Source organism: Zingiber officinale, chromosome 8A (assembly GCF_018446385.1).
Source record: "Zingiber officinale cultivar Zhangliang chromosome 8A, Zo_v1.1, whole genome shotgun sequence".
NCBI classification, from domain to species: Eukaryota; Viridiplantae; Streptophyta; class Magnoliopsida; order Zingiberales; family Zingiberaceae; genus Zingiber; species Zingiber officinale.
The window spans coordinates 94,285,371-94,297,686 of NC_056000.1; positions in this window are offsets into that span (position 1 = coordinate 94,285,371).

Here is a 12,316-nt window from a genome sequence, read left to right on the forward strand (position 1 = left end):
AGGTTCACTATGTATAAGCAAAGGAGTATACAAGCCATGGGGTTTCAATTTAGATTTAGCTTGTTTTCAAGTGATGCACTTCTCACAAATTCTTTCCACGTCACGTTTGATATGAGGCTAAAATAAATGATTCTATAAAACCCCTAAAGTCTTAGTAATGCCAAAATGACCCATCAATCCACCACCACGGGTTTCCCTAGTGAATAATTCACATAACAAACACATAGGCACACACAATCTATTTTCACAAAATAAAAACCCATCATGCCTATAGAACTTACCAAATGCAACCTTATCGCATGCTTTGACCACATCAGAAAATTCAGTATCGTTAGTATATAAATCCTTGATATATTCAAATCCAAGTAACTTTGTATCTAAAGTGGACAATAAAGCATACCTTTGAGATAGTGCATCAGCAACTACGTTCTCCTTTCCTTGCTTGTATTTGATCACATAAGGAAATGTCTCAATGAATTCTACCAATTTAGCATGGCGTCAGATCAACTTATGTTGTCTCTTCAAATGTTATAGAGATTGATGATCTGTATGAATCACGAATTCTTTTGGCCATAGGTAATGTTGCCATGTCTCCAATGCTCTCACCAATGCATACATTTCCTTGTCATATGTGGGATAGTTGAGAGTGGCTCCACTCAACTTCTCACTGAAATAAGCAATGGGTCTCATTTCCTGCATTAACACAACACCTATACCAACACCAGAAGCATCACATTCGATTTCAATGGTTTTAGAAAAATCTGGTAGGATTAGTAAAGGAGCATAACTTAGCTTTTCTTTCAAAGCATTGAAGGCCCTCTCTTGCTCCTCTCCCCACTTGAATGACTCATTTTTCTTGATGACTTTAGTAAGAGGAGCTGCAATATTGTTAAAATCACGAACAAACCGTCGATAGAAGCTGGCCAAACCATGGAAACTCCTCACTTGGCTAATTGTTGTCGGTGTTGGCCACTCTGGGATTGCTTTCATCTTTTCCTCATCCATCTCAACACCTTTAGTACTAACAACAAAACCAAGAAACACGACTTTCTCCGTACAAAAGGTGCATTTATTGTAACGCCCGCCCTCCCTGCTACTCAAAGGGACGGGGCTACTGACTTACTTAACTATTCCAGGATACATACATATTCAAAATTTCTTTCTTATAACATAAAGCAGCGGAAATGTCATAGAGTTATACTGGATTGTAACATAATTACATTGGTTCATGTCAAACATAACAAAACATTATAGCAGGTCTTATTTGTCTTAGCCGAGCCACTGCCACACATACTTCCTTGCCTCTCCTGCAGCTCCCTTAGGTCATCCATCCCTTGCCTTTATCTGTGGTACAAGGAAGTAAGCTATGAGCACACGGGCTCAGTAAGATTCTTTCCTACTCACAAAAACCCGTATCTCAAGCATAATCATACAAGCATATCATCATTGAAAAATAAACATAATCATCAATAGGTGAGCATAGTTTCTTATCATAACATATCCTTATGAAACATATTTCTAACATATCATAAATAAATGAATCATATGAGGTAGATCATGAGAAGCATAACATATCATGGAACATAGAAAGAAACATATCATATATGAATGGGTGCATTATGCAAAATGTCTTTTTAAAACATATGCCATGTCGAGTGCAAGATGTCTTTATACATATCTTTTAATATTTGAACATAATATCATCATCATGAGGGCCAGGCTTGTACCACATACATACACAAATGCGCGCAAATCCCTAGGACAAGGTAGCTAGCCCCGAACCTACTAGGGATCTAGACCCGTTCATAGTCCGTCGGTCTAGGGGCGTACTAAGGAGTCCATCCCTTTTTACTAGAATCGTTCATAGTCCGTCGGTCTAGGGGCGCTTATGGAGCTCACCCTTGGTACAAGCCATACAAAGTAAAGTACATGTCATGCATATCATATCATCATAATCGTCATATCATATCATCATAAGGTCATGCTCTTGTCTTAACATGAAGAGTGCTCTTAATCCCAACTTAAGGGAAGCAACTCTTTGCCATTTCTTATCATATCATAAGGCATGCATTCTTGGCACATGGCCATCATATGAAACCATTATCATGCTTGGTTTATAAGCTTACATAGATGAGCATGCAACATATTGAAATCATACATGCTTGTGTACATAATCATCATAAGGATCATATCATGCATAATTCATAACATACATAATCAACATGTTACTGATCTTATCATAAAGCATGCATACTTAAACCTAAACATATCATAAGGAAAATTCATGGCTTGCTAAGTTTAAGTTTAAAACTTTCTTGAATCCTAAATCATAGTCATGGCCGAAAGTTCATAACAAAAGAATACTCCTAAACAACATACAACATGAATACTTAGAAAATCTCATAAGATATCATAAGAAGTCTATGAACATACTAAATTAGGTTTTGAGTTTCATGAACCCTAACACCTTATCATAGCCGAAATATCATATAACAAGGAGTAAAACTTCTAAACAACATATGAACTTAAATACTTAGCCAAATTGATAACATATCATAAGGAAGTCTATGAGCATGCTAGATTAGGTATTGAGCTTCATGAACCCTAAAATCTTATCATGGCCGAACCTTCATAAGCCAAGAATATAAACTTCTAAACAACATGTAACATGAACACCTAGCTAATTCCATCATATATCATAAAGAAGTCTATGAGCATACTAAATTAGGTTTGGAGCTTCATGAACCCTAAAGATTAATCATGGATGAAACTTTATCATGTAGGAAATGAATTTCTAAGCAACATATAAGTATAAGTTTCTATCCCATTTTATAACATATCATCAAGAAGCCTATGAGCATACTAACTTAGGTTTTGTGCTTCATGAACCCTAAAAGTTATTATAGCCGAAACCTCATGCAACAAGAAGTAGACTTCTAAGAAATATTTTAACATGAATACCTAGCAAATTTGATAACATATCACAAGGAAGCCTATGAACATGCTAAATTAGATTTGGAGCTTTATGAAACCCTAAATCACTATCATGGCCGAAACTTCACAACTAAGAAATAAAATTATGAGCAACATGTAAACATAAATCTCTTAGTTAATTTCATTACATATCACATGGAGGTCTATGAGCATACTAATTTAGGTTTTGAGTTTCATGTACTCTAATATTTCCATCATGGCCGAAACTTCCTCAAGCAAAAACATAACTTCTAAACAACATATGAACATGAATCTCTAGCAAATTTCATAACACATCATAAATAAATCTATGAGCATGTTAGATTAGGTTTTAAGCTTCATGAACTCTATACTTTTATCATGGCCGAACCTTTCTCAAGCAAGAACACAACTTCTAAACAATATATGAACATGAATCTCTAGCAAATTTCATAACACATCATAAATAAATCTATGAGCATGTTAGATTAGGTTTTAAGCCTCATGAACTCTATACTTTTATCATGGCCGAACCTTTCTCAAGCAAGAACACCACTTCTAAACAACATATGAACATGAATCTCTAGCAAATTTCATAACACATCATAAATAAATCTATGAGCATGTTAGATTAGGTTTAAGCCTCATGAACTCAAACTTTTCACCATGGCCGAACCATATAAAAGAAAAGAAGGTCAATAAACATCTTAATAAGAAGATCAACTTAACATCACACACATAATTTCTTTTCTACTAAATTCATAACATAACCTACTAAAGTACATAAGCATGGTTTCTTCTCTTCTTTTTATTTCTAATTCTAAGAGTTCAAATCTTTCGAGAATACCGTAAGCAACTTGTACCACAGGTGAGGGAATTCTTACATCCTTATTTGCTTAAGGAAAAGGAATCTTTCTTGTGGAACCTTCCTAGAGAGGGGTCTTTGTTTTTTTTTTTTTTGGATTTCGGCAAGGTGAGGTGGGGGAAGGTCTTGGTCATGGTGAGGAGGAGGAGGGAGGAGGAAGAGGAGCAAATGAGTTTTCCTCTTAAAATTTCCCTTTTATTCATCATGAGAGGAGGAAGGGAAAATGTACTTTTCCTTCTCCTTTCTTTTACTTCTCCTTAATGAGAAGAGGAAGCAAGAATCCTCTTTTCTTTTTGAGAGGAGGAAGGCAACTCTAACTTCTCCTTCTCAATGAAAAATCTCTTTTCTTACCCTTAACTATATTGTCACTTCTTTCTTTAACAATAATTTCTCTTGGTCTATTGGTTAACACATGCATATATCTAGTAAGAGATCCAAGGTTCAAGCCTTGGTCATCTCTCTTTTTGGTTCTATTTTATTTTTATTATTTTTGAAATTTCCACATAAGGCCTATTTTTATTCATAATAAAAATATCTAAAATTTTGCTAAGTACTCTATGGGTGTTACAGTCCCCCATACCTCATAAAAGTTCGTCCTCGAACTTAAAATAATTCCGGATACTTTGGTGGCCTACAACTTCCGGCTGAGTGCATCAGCCACTTTGTTCGCCTTTCCCGGATGATAAAAGATCTCGCAGTCGTAGTCCTTGACTAGTTCGAGCCCTCTTCTTTGTCTCATGTTCAGGTCCTTCTGTGTGAAGAAATATTTCAGATTTTGGTGATATGTATAGATCTTACACTGCGCTCCATATAGATAGTGTCTCCATATCTTAAGAGCAAAGACCACGGCTGCTAGTTCCAAATCATGTGTAGGATCATTTTTCTCATGTCCTTTGAGTTGCCTGGAGGCATAGGCAATGACCTTGCCATTTTGCATGAGTACAGCTCCGAGTCCTGATTTAGAAGCATCACTGTACATATCAAATCCTTCGTTGCTTTACGGAAGAGTAAGAATTGGAGCACTGGTCACTCTCTTTTTCAGTTTTGTGAAGCTCTTCTCGCAATCATCTGTCCATTCGTACTTTCTATTTTTCCGAGTGAGGGTTGTCATTGGTGCTGCGATTCTGGAGAAACCCTCTACGAACTTCCGATAATAACCTGCTAGTCCGAGGAAACTCCTGATTTCGTTGGCATTCCTTGGCCTATTCCAGTTACTGACAGCTTCGATCTTGGTTGGGTCTACCATTACTCCATCCTTAGAGATAACATGACCCAGAAATGATACTTGGTCGAGCCAAAATTCGCATTTGGAGAATTTCGCATACAATTGCTTTTCTCGGAGAATTTGTAATACTATTTCCAGGTGTTTGGCATGCTCTTCCTGGGTTCTCGAATAAATGAGGATATCATCGATAAAAATAATCACAAATTTGTCGAGATATATTGAGAATACCCGGTTCATTAGGTCCATGAATAGAGCAGGAGCATTTGTCACTCCGAAGGGCATTACTACGAACTCATAATGTCCGTATCTTGTTCGGAAGGCCGTTTTCGGTATATCCTCTTGTTTCACCTTCACTTGATGACAGCCAGATCTCAAGTCAATCTTGGAGAAAACAGTGGCCCCCTTCAACTGGTCGAACAAATCGTCAATCCGTGGTAAGGGATATCTGTTCTTGATTGTAACTTTATTCAGTGCTCGATAATCTATACACATTCGCATAGACCCATCCTTCTTTTTAACAAACAGTACCGGAGCCCCCCCATGGTGAGTGATTAGGGCGGATAAGTCCCTTGTCGAGCAACTCCCATAACTGTTTTTGAAGTTCCTCTAACTCAGCCGGCACCATACGGTAAGGTGCTTTAGAGATCGGCCTTGTCCCAGGAACTAATTCAATCTCGAACTCGATTTCTCGGTCAGGTGCTAACCCTGGTAGTTCATCCGGAAATACCTCTGGGTAATTGCATACGACTTTGACGTCTTCTGGTTTCAGTTCCCTTTCCTGATTTGTATCAATTACATGCGCTAGAAACCCAGTGCATCCACTGTCTAACATCTTCTGTGCCTTTAAAGCTGATAAGAACTTTTTAACTTCTCTCTTGTTTTCTCCAATGAATTCGAAGGTTGGTTCCGCTTCAGGCTGGAAAATTACTCTTCTTTTTCCGCACTCTATCGAAGCTCCGTATTTACTCAGGAAATCCATGCCCAATATAATATCATAATCCTGCATGTCCAGCACTATCAGATTACAGTAGAGTTCTCTGTCTGCAATTCTGACGGGTGTGGCTCGCAGTATATGTGTGGATGGCATCACATCTCCCGATGGTAACGTCGTTAAAAATTTGCAGTCTAAGGTTTGTGGTGGCATGTCTATCTTTCCCGTGAAAGGTGTAGAAATAAATGAGTGTGTTGCCCCAGTGTCAAACAACACAGTAGCATACTGATTAAAGATAATTATCTGACCTGTGACGACCGTGGAAGCATTGGTCGCATCCTCCTTGGTGATGGAGAAAATCCTGGCATCTGTCGCTACTGGCGGAGCTTCCAATCTCCCTTGGCTTATCTGTGGGTCTTCTATTGCAGCTTGCATCATGTGTAGCTATGGAAGTACACCTTTGTTCAGAACCTGCGGAGGGATCGGTGTCTGGATCTGAGTAGGACAATTCCGCGCCATATGTCCTTCCATCCCACAGTTGTAGCATCTGTTTGTACCTATACGGCATACCCCCGGGTGCTTCTTTCCGCAAGTAGTACATTGAGGAAACATGAGTTGCTTGCTGGCTGGACCACTCTTGGAATCACCCCATTGCTTCCTCTTGCCACTGTGATTTCCTTTCCAGCTGGTTTGGTTACTTTGTGATTTCTGTCCCCCTGACTGAGTCTGATTCTTGCCCTCATTCATCACCTTCTGATAGTGTTCCGTGATTAGGGTGCTGCTGATTAATTCTTCAGCGATCTGCGGTCTATTAACTCCACCGGCCACATTCAGGGCTATCTCAGGTCTGAGCATCTTCAGCATAAGTCTGACTCTTTCTCTCTCTGTACTGACCAACTCTAGACACAGGCGTGCTAGGCGGTTGAATCTCTTAATGGCCTCATTGACGGATAGATCACCTTTTCGAAACTCGGTGAATTCATCATAGTGTTTATTTGTGACTCGCATATGGAAAAATTCTTCGAAAAATTCTGTCTCGAAGTCTGTCTACGTCATCTGATTTACTTATCTTTTTGCCTTTACTCTGTCCCACCACATTCTGGCATCTCCAGTAAGGCAGAATGATGCACATTTAACTTTCTCGTGTTCAGGCCAATCCAGTAACTCCACTATGCTCTCCACAGTCTTGAACCATGCTTGTGCGTCCCATGGTTCACAATTTCCGGAGAAAGCTTCTGGCTTCAGCCTCTGCCACTGAATCAGATAGGCCTTCTGACGAATCACTGAAGCTGGGCCTACCGGTGGTGTAGGTGCCGGTGGTACTGGAACAGCCGTAGGTATTACTACGTTCTGATGTCCTGGCGGGGTAACAGGGTTTCCTTGTTGATTCAGCAGAGCAGTGATCATCTGCTGTTGTTCCGTAACTTGACTCTGGAGCTCGGTAACTACATACATCAGATCAGGTGGAGGTGCTGTTCCTCTGCTCTGGTATTTCATCTTCTAGCCATCCTTATCTTCATTAATGACAACATAGCTAGCGTAAGTTATTATCATTCCTAACCAGACTTAACTAAAGGTTAACGTCATTTCTAACTATTTGTAGGTTTGTTGTGTTATCATCCCTAACCTACCATCATGCAACCTAAACTAAAACTGTGACTTAAAAGAATAAAGTAAGCATGCATACTACTTAAAGCATCATAAATAAAAGAAGTGAATAAAACTGAGTATAAGTATCATAAAAGAAATAAATAAATATACTGAGCATAAGCATAACAGAACTAAATAAATAGACTGAGCATAAGCATCATAAAAGAAATAAATAATTAACCTGAGCATAAGCATAAAAGAACTAAATGAATAGACTGAGCATAAGCATCATAAAAGAAATAAATAATTAACCTGAGCATAAGCATAAAAGAACTAAATGAATAGACTGAGCATAAGCATCATAAAAGAAATAAATAATAACCTGAGCATAAGCATAAAAGAACTAAATAAAAAGACTAAGCATAAGCATCATAAAGAAATCTTACTAAGTATAAAAATAATTTCTTACTTGGAGCGGCAAAAAGAGACTCGGTATGTGTGCAGTGGAAAGGCTAACTTGGCTCTAATACCAAACTGTAACGCCCGCCCTCCCTACTACTCAAAGGGACGGGGCTACTGACTTACTTAACTATTCCAGGATATATACATATTCAAAATTTCTTTCTTATAACATAAAGCAGCGGAAATGTCATAGAGTTATACTGGAATGTAACATAATTACATTGGTTCATGTCAAACATAACAAAACATTATAGCAGGTCTTATTTGTCTTAGCCGAGCCACTGCCACACACACCTCCTTGCCTCTCCTGCAGCTCCCTTAGGTCATCCATCCCTTGCCTTTATCTGTGGTACAAGGAAGTAAGCTATGAGCATACGGGCTCAGTAAGATTCTTTCCTACTCACAAAAATCCGTATCTCAAGCATAATCATACAAGCATATCATCAATGAAAAATAAACATAATCATCAATAGGTGAGCATAGTTTCTTATCATAACATATCCTTATGAAACATGTTTCTAACATATCATAAATAAAGGAATCATATGAGGTAGATCATGAGAAGAATAACATATCATGGAACATAGAAAGAAACATATCATATATGAATGGGTGCATTATGCAAAATGTCTTTTTAAAACATATGCCATGTCGAGTGCAAGATGTCTTTATACATATCTTTTAATATTTGAACATAATATCATCATCATGAGGGCCCGGCTTGTACCACATACATACATAAATGCGCGCAAATCCCTAGGATAGGGTAGCTAACCCCGAACCTACTAGGGATCTAGACCCGCTCATAGTCCATCGGTCTAGGGGCGTACTAAGGAGCCCATCCCTTTTTACTAGACCCGTTCATAGTCCGTCGGTCTAGGGGCGCTTATGGAGCCCACCCTTGGTACAAGCCATACAAAGTAAAGTACATGTCATGCATATCATATCATCATAATCGTCATATCATATCATCATAAGGTCATGCTCTTGTCTTAACATGAAGAGTGCTCTTAATCCCAACTTAAGAGAAGCAACTCTTTGCCATTTCTTATCATATCATAAGGCATGCATTCTTGGCACATGGCTATCATATGAAACCATTATCATGCTTGGTTTATAAGCTTACATAGATGAGCATGCAACATATTGAAATCATACATGCTTGTGTACATAATCATCATAAGGATCATATCATGCATAATTCATAACATACATAATCAACATGTTACTGATCTTATCATAAAACATGCATACTTAAACCTAAACATATCATAAGGAAAATTCATGGCTTGCTAAGTTTAAGTTTAAAACTTTCTTGAATCCTAAATCATAGTCATGGCCGAAAGTTCATAACAAAAGAATACTCCTAAACAACATACAACATGAATACTTAGCAAATCTCATAAGATATCATAAGAAGTCTATGAACATACTAAATTAGGTTTTGAGTTTCATGAACCCTAACACCTTATCATAGCCGAAATATCATATAACAAGGAGTAAAACTTCTAAACAACATATGAACATAAATACTTAGCCAAATTGATAACATATCATAAGGAAGTCTATGAGCATGCTAGATTAGGTTTTGAGCTTCATGAACCCTAAAATCTTATCATGGCCGAACCTTCATAAGCCAAGAATATAAACTTCTAAACAACATGTAACATGAACACCTAGCTAATTCCATCATATATCATAAAGAAGTCTATGAGCATACTAAATTAGGTTTGGAGCTTCATGAACCCTAAAGATTAATCATGGCCGAAACTTTATCATGTAGGAAATGAATTTCTAAGCAACATATAAGTATAAGTTTCTATCCCATTTTATAACATATCATCAAGAAGCCTATGAGCATACTAACTTAGGTTTTGTGCTTCATGAACCCTAAAAGTTATTATAGCCGAAACCTCATGCAACAAGAAGTAGACTTCTAAGAAATCTTTTAACATGAATACCTAGCAAATTTGATAACATATCACAAGGAAGCCTATGAACATGCTAAATTAGATTTGGAGCTTTATGAAACCCTAAATCACTATCATGGTCGAAACTTCACAACTAAGAAATAAAATTATGAGCAACATGTAAACATAAATCTCTTAGTTAATTTCATTACATATCACATGGAGGTCTATGAGCATACTAATTTAGGTTTTGAGTTTCATGAACTCTAATATTTCCATCATGGCCGAAACTTCCTCAAGCAAAAACATAACTTCTAAACAACATATGAACATGAATCTCTAGCAAATTTCATAACACATCATAAATAAATCTATGAGCATGTTAGATTAGGTTTTAAGCCTCATGAACTCTATACTTTTATCATGGCCGAACCTTTCTCAAGCAAGAACACAACTTCTAAACAACATATGAACATGAATCTCTAACAAATTTCATAACACATCATAAATAAATCTATGAGCATGTTAGATTAGGTTTTAAGCCTCATGAACTCTATACTTTTATCATGGTCGAACCTTTCTCAAGCAAGAACACCACTTCTAAACAACATATGAACATGAATCTCTAGCAAATTTCATAACACATCATAAATAAATCTATGAGTATGTTAGATTAGGTTTTAAGCCTCATGAACTCAAACTTTTCACCATGGCCGAACCATATAAAAGAAAAGAAGGTCAATAAACATCTTAATAAGAAGATCAACTTAACATCACACACATAATTTCTTTTCTACTAAATTCATAACATAACCTACTAAAGTACATAAGCATGGTTTCTTCTCTTCTTTTTATTTCTAATTCTAAGAGTTCAAATCTTTCGAGAATACCGTAAGCAACTTGTACCACAGGTGAGGGAATTCTTACATCCTTATTTGCTTAAGGAAAAGGAATTTTTCTTGTGGAACCTTCCTAGAGAGGGGTCTTCTTTTTTTTTTTTTTTTTTTGGATTTCGGCAAGGAGAGGTGGGGGAAGGTCTTGGTCACGGTGAGGAGGAGGAGGGAGGAGGAAGAGGAGCAAATGAGTTTTCCTCTTAAATTTTCCCTTTTATTCATCATGAGAGGAGGAAGGGAAAATGTACTTTTCCTTCTCCTTTCTTTTACTTCTCCTTAATGAGAAGAGGAAGCAAGAATCCTCTTTTCTTTTTGAGAGGGGGAAGGCAACTCTAACTTCTTCTTCTCAATGAAAAATCTCTTTTCTTACCCTTAACTATATTGTCACTTCTTTCTTTAACAATAATTTCTCTTGGTCTATTGGTTAACACATGCATATATCTAGTAAGAGATTCAAGGTTCAAGCCTTGGTCATCTCTCTTTTTGGTTCTATTTTATTCTATTTTTATTCATAATAAAAATATCTAAAATCTTGCTAAGTACTCTATGGGTGTTACATTTATCGAGGTTAGCAAAAAGCTTTTCTTCTTTTAGCACACTCAAAACTAACCTTAAATGTGTAACATGCTCTTCTAAGCTTCTGCTAAAAGTCAAAATATCATCAAAATACGCAACTACAAATTTTCCTAAGAAAGCACGCAAAACATGGTTCATCAAACGCATAAAATTGCTAGGAGCATTAGTTAAGCCAAAAGACATTACTAACAATTCATATAAGCCATGCTTAGTTTTAAAACCGGTTTTCCATTCATCACCTTCCTTCATCCTAATCTGATGATATCCACACCTAAGATCAATTTTTATAAACACACAAGAACCATCAATCCTAGGAATTGGATGGCGATACTTAACCGTGATGTTGTTGATGGCTCGACAATACACACACATCCTCCATGTTTCGTCCTTCTTGGGAACTAGTAACACAGGCACGACGCAAGGACTCATGCTTTCTCGAACATACCCCTTTTCTAATAATTCATTAACTTGCCTCTGAAGTTCCTTTGCTTCCTCCGGATTGCTTCTATAGGCAGGTCGATTCGGAATGGATGCACCTGGTATGAAGTCAATTTGGTGCTCACTTCCTCTAATGGGAGGTAAACCTTGCGCAACCTCTTCAGGAAAGACCTCCTCGAATTCCTGTAAGAGAGAAGGAATAACACTAGGCAATGAATCGTTAAGGTCGTTAGTGCTCAGGAGTGCCACCTTATACAAAAGGATAAGGGGCAGCTGATTTGAAAACAAAGCTCGTTTAATCTCACTTTTTTTGCATAAAAATTATTTTTCTTTCTCTCTCCGTTTTTTTCCTTGCCCACTCCTTTTGTCTCTTTCCTTTCATCTTCTTTCCTCTCATTTTTCTTTTCCTCTACTTCTTTTTTCTCAATTTTTTTTCTCTTAATTTATTTTTCTCTCTTCTTTTCATTTGCTTTT